We start from the raw sequence: 5,658 nt of genomic DNA, 5'->3' as shown, positions 1-5,658 counted from the left end.
TTTCCTGTGGGAAACACGCCGCTCGGGCGCTCCGCCTCTCGGCCGCGCCACCGAGTATTCGGCTCGCGCAGGTGTCATTGTGCCGGTCACCGCCGCATGCCAGGGCCCAGCCAAGAACCGCAGCCGGGGTACACGATGCCGCCGTCGCCAGCCGCGAGCTCGGAGTCGCGCTGGGGTTGCCGGCCGCGACGCGAGGTCGCTGACGTCGGCCGCAGGACGGTCGCGAGTGCGGGGCTTGCGTGCGTGCACGGCCACGGGGGCCAGTACCGCGAGGACGAGGATGCCTGCAACGGGCACAAGGCCACGCGGGCGGTTCTGTCCGTGCCGCTGCGGTGGTCGCCGGCCGCGGCGCGAGGCCACAGGCGCGGGGCCACGGCGCGAAGGGCGCCTGGCCTTGGAGTTGCCAACCGCAGGCGGCGCTGCTGGCCAGACGCGGGCTCGCCATCCTGAAGCATGGACGCTGCTGGGGTTGATCTGAAGACGCCAACCGCCGCCAGGCTTGCCATGGGCGTGCAGTTGCGTGCTTCGAAGAGGGACGCCGTGTGGGACAGCCGTCACTCCAAGCCACGACAACCACCGTGTAGCGTGGATCGGTCCGCTTGCGAAGGGCGGCGCAGAAAAGCAAGAGGTAAACGATGATGGTTTTACCGTGATTCTTCTTCCTCCGAAGATGTTCTTCATGCGAAGGAGACGTCTGGATCTTTGTTTTTGTGCAGAACGCTGATGATTGAGAACTGAGAACGCAGGCGATCTTGCAGCGAGGACCAGCGTGAACTTCTTCGTGCTTGTTCTCTATCTTTGGCGTTGAGTAGCACTGGAATGAAATTTCTCCAGGGATCTGCTTGTAGGCCCATCTCCGAAAGAACAACATCCTTCTCGAGTAAATGCCAATTTGCGATCGTGATTCACTCGGTGGAGAGCGAAAGTGCGTGATAACGTGTTAAAGCGTGAATGCAAATGAACGAGATTTTGGAAGAACTATCATTTTCATTGATCTCTGAAATATATTTATACAAGTGAAGGGTGTCACGAAGGGACACGACTGTTCCCAAAGGACATGTCCTTTGGAGTAAAACTAATTATCTAATCCTATCCACTAATCTTATAATTGATGGATGAGATCACTTCGTGAACAGGTTTCTGTTCATGGCGTCGTTGATAAGATCACCGAACGGGTGTCTGTTGAGAGACACCGTTTCGTAACATCCCTCACCTCACACCTAGGCGAGTGATATCATGCTGGCCACTGTACGCTCTGATAAGGATCGTAGTATTTTCATCATTAGTATGTACTCGTTGTCGATGAAAAGGAACAAACGCCGCCACAGGGAGATTTAGCCGCCATTTTTTTGAAATAGAACCATGGGGCAAAGCCCCCGGCAACTCAATTAAGCAACATAACTTACATCCGAACAGGCACCCCACATCCACTCACAGAAACGCACACAAGGAAATAAGAAGAAACAAGAGAGAAATGGAGAAAAAAGAAAAGCCGAAAGGCCAAAGAAGAAAACAGAAACACCTATGCACTAAAATATTGTTGAGCCAAGTTCTGATAGCAGTATGAAGACCGGGCTTGATTCTGTAGAGGTGAAGACAAACATCATGCCGAAAAGCCACTTTCTAGTCCACAAGACTAGGGGGTTTCCCTTCAAAAATCAGTGCATTTCGCTCCTTCCAAATACACTAAGCCGCCACTTGGAAAATTTCCACGAAGAGAGGTATATTGGATGCTATTCTGGCTTCCAAAAGATTCTGAAAACAATCCAAAGAGTTGGACAACCGTACATAAAATGGAGCCTTTACGCTCTCTAGCTACAACCTTGACCCCAACCCCTCCCTTCGCCCCCACAGTGGGCAAGCCTAGATCTGCTGGCGCGGCCACGCCCCCTTCGCCATCGCCGCCCGCTAGAGCGCGCTCCCCATCCCACGACCACCCACACACCCAACTCTCCTAGCCAGTGGTGCCCCATAGCGATAGATCGAGCCCATCCTCCACTGTGCAAGCCCGGTGACCCGCATGGCGCCGCCCCGACGCCCCGGCCTCAAATCCATCATCATGGGGGCGCATTTACTCCTCAGAGCGTTTGCTCCTACTGCCTACACGATGGACCAGGCGGATGGTAGGGCCCGTAAGCGAGTGAGTTTCTCCTGCCCCCTCAACGCCCCTCATGCAAAGAGTTACTACTCCAATAGAAATCCATCCACAAAGTCTTGCCTCAGATATGCAACAATGTCGCCAACTACCATTGCACTGGCCACTAGACATTCAGTTCATCCTCGAGAGGCTGTTGCGCCCCATATTGAAGGCGGAGCTCCTTCCCGAGGTGGGTCGCTCAAGCAGACTGCCGGGTTGAGCCTGCACGTCGTTGGGGCGCATTCATTGCTCAAGGAGGATGTCGGAGCAAGTCTGCATGCCTCTCATGGTAGAAGAAGAAGCTAGGTTGTCCAAGGTTTGCCCGAAGCACTGGTGGTGACTCCCCAAATACAAGGAGCCACCAACTTCAAGGCCCTCAACCACCAAGGTCACATCCACACGCTCCCACCCCAACAAAGACTTCCTGAGGTGCATGAGAGGTAAATGCTCCAGATGTCCCTCTCTTGGGCATGCAACTATAGAATGCAGGGACTGTCAGTGCAGGACCCACGGGATACCCCACAAGGAAGGGAGAACTGGTCTAACTAGGATTCTTCCCATGTAATCTTAGTAGTAGTATTATTCTGTAATCCTACTAGGAACTTTCATTGTAAACCGACTAAGACTCTGGCCTCCTAACTATATAAAGGAGGGTAGGGCTCCTTGGATCGGGGTTCAGAGGACAATTGTACGACACAACACTTTACAATCAATCCAACGCAAAGGCTAACGTCGACTGGACGTAGGGCTATTACTCGATCAAAGATCGAGGGTCCGAACCAGGATAAATCGACTGTCTCTTGCGTTAACCGTCGAGTTCTGCATACGCTGAAGCCCGAACAATACTACCCCGGGGACCCCCGTGGCAGGCTATCGGTGGTCAAACATCGACAGGTGGCGCGCTAGGTAGGGGCTTTCGACGACTTTGCATCCGAGAGCTCAATGGACCTCGACAACATGATCTTCTCAAAGGGATCAACCTTCATCTTCGGTTCGTGGATCTGCGAGGCAGGCGATGACGGCAAACTCCAAAACCGTCTCCTCGAAGATTCAGATCATCATCGGGACTTTTTCACTTCGGCGACAACGACAGATCAGCTTGCCGAAAGATTCGCGTAGCTCGTGATGTCCAATCCGACTCAGATTTCATGACTTCGCGCATCCGATTCAAACTCAGGTTCCGCTTCCGAGATGGAGCCTTATCCGAGTTCTTTCGGAAAACCGAGTTCTTTTCTGACAAAGCTCCAGAACATGACATCAACCTATCAAGAATACTACTCGGAGTACACTCAGAGTATCTTAAAGAAGTCAGGTCCTCTTCTGTTCAGACTCCACAACATGGCAACATCTTATCGAACATGGCCCGAAGGATCCACCAATCCGGTGCTTAGAATGCCACTAAAAGGAGCCCAGGAAGGTCTCGTCTTAACTATAACATCTTAAGACTGCATCATCCACTGGCCGGGTTCCGTTCATGAGGATAACGGCACTCAACTAGTCGACAACATGACAACAACAGCTCTACCCTACCAAGAAGAAGACTCGATCTGTGACCTTGAAGCCTCTACTGAAGTTATCAACAACTCTAGAAGTACGGAAACCAAAGACGATGACAGAACAACTCACGCTAGAGAAGTATTCATGATTCACCATCCTCGATCACCATTGGTCCCCTAGAAGCACCCGATGTTAGGTCTTCAGATGAATCCAAATCCAACATATCACTATTTATCCAGGGGCACGATGGTGAGACTGAGAGTCAGAGGCAAGCCAGAGAGAGAAAAAACAAATTGAAACAAGGACGTCAACGCCGTGCTAAGCAGCGAAAGGACACTTGGATCAAATATGAGTCAGACCTAGCTGAGTACAATAGAAGAAAATCAGAGCGAGAGGTCGAAGAAAGACGAGTAGCGAATACACCCTACGATAAGATCCGAGAAGCACTACAAGAACTCAGGGCGACTTCATATCCTAATGAAAAACAAGAATAGCTCCAGGACTTCCTTCGATCAACAGTCCTTAGGACACACGACGGAAGGGCAACATCTCATGAACAGGAAGATCAAAATCAAAGGAAGTCCGCCTTCGAGAGACTTGGACCAAGTGAAAGCCACAACAGAGAAAGTAGAAGAAATCATAGTCAAAACGACCGAGTCAAACAACCAAGAAAGGCCAGAAGCAAAGCACCTACTCGAACTGCCATGCAAAACTACTCTCACCAAGACAACAGTTGGCAAGAAGGGACGCTGAATCAGAATACATAGAAGCCAGAACGCACGATAGATTCCCCTATTTTGCAAACAAACTTGCTTCAATACGACTACCTCACAAGTTCAAGCCGTCCAACCACTCCAAGTATGATGGCAAGACCGAACCAAAGCAATGGCTCAGGATTTACTCGCAATCGGTTGAATTAGCCGGAGGAGACGATGACATCAAGACCTTGTTCTTTCCCATAGCCTTAGAAACCATGCCACTGTAATGGTTTGACAAATTGAATCCAGGATCAATCAGAAATTGGGAGGACTTGCAAAGAGCTTTCTGTGAAAATTTCGTGGGTATTATTACACACCCAATCACCCACGCAGAGTTAAAAGGACTCAAGCAGAAAGAAGGTGAAAGTCTCAGAAATTACTATCGACAATTTGGGGAACTACGAGCTCAAGTACATGACATCACACAACGAGAGGTAATCGAAGCTTTCTCTCACGGCATCATGGCTAGGTGGCAATTTCAAGACTTCTGCAAAGAAAATCCAAGAAACAATGAAGAATTCAGACAAACAGTGGAAAAGATGATTACCGTAGAGGAAAAGACACGAGAAAGATTCCCAGATAGAAATAATAGAGACAACCCAGACAAGTAAAATCCTCAAAACAACAAACATCAGGAAAGAAAATGTGGACCAGACAACACAGTAGCAATGGCTGACATATCAAAGAAATTTTCAAAACCCAGAAGGTATGACGACATTGAAAACATGCGTTGCATCTTGCACCCCAATGGAAAGCACACCATCGGAAATTGCTACACCTTCAACGAAAGATACACAAAGAAAGATAGTAAAGGGAATAGTAAAGAAGAGAATCAGAAAAAAGGAGACAACCATGAAGACAAGGGATTCCAAAAATCCAGAGGGACAGTGGCAGTAATCTTTGCCGAGGTTCTAGATTCCAGAAGCAAACATCAAGAAAAGCTAGCGTTACGAACCATCATGGCAGCAGAACCTGCTACACCAAGATATCTCAATTGGTTAGAGTATCCAATCCAATTTTCAAGAGAAGACCAATGGACCAGCGTAGGAAATGCAGGCCATTACCCACTGGTTCTAGATCCAACCATTGCTGGTATGATTGTTATGAAAGTACTAATCGACGGAGGAGCCGGACTCAACATCATTTTTTCAGAAACTCTAAGGAAGATGGGACTACAACTCGCCAGGATGATCACACCAACAAGCATGCCTTTTATGGCATAGTACCCAGCAAGACAGCAATGCCACTTGGACAAATCACTCTACC

General features: G+C 49.5%; 1 long non-coding RNA gene across 1 annotated transcript; it reads left to right on the top strand.

Moving 5' to 3' along the window:
• LOC136510052 (uncharacterized) lies at positions 1-978 on the top strand. Its single transcript, XR_010772600.1, has 2 exons — positions 1-628; positions 717-978. It is a non-coding gene; the product is annotated as an uncharacterized lncRNA (long non-coding RNA).
• Positions 979-5,658: the final 4,680 nt, after the last annotated feature.

This window comes from Miscanthus floridulus, chromosome 16 (genome assembly GCF_019320115.1).
Source record: "Miscanthus floridulus cultivar M001 chromosome 16, ASM1932011v1, whole genome shotgun sequence".
Classification (NCBI taxonomy): domain Eukaryota; kingdom Viridiplantae; phylum Streptophyta; class Magnoliopsida; order Poales; family Poaceae; genus Miscanthus; species Miscanthus floridulus.
This window is presented reverse-complemented; position numbering and strand designations above follow the sequence as displayed.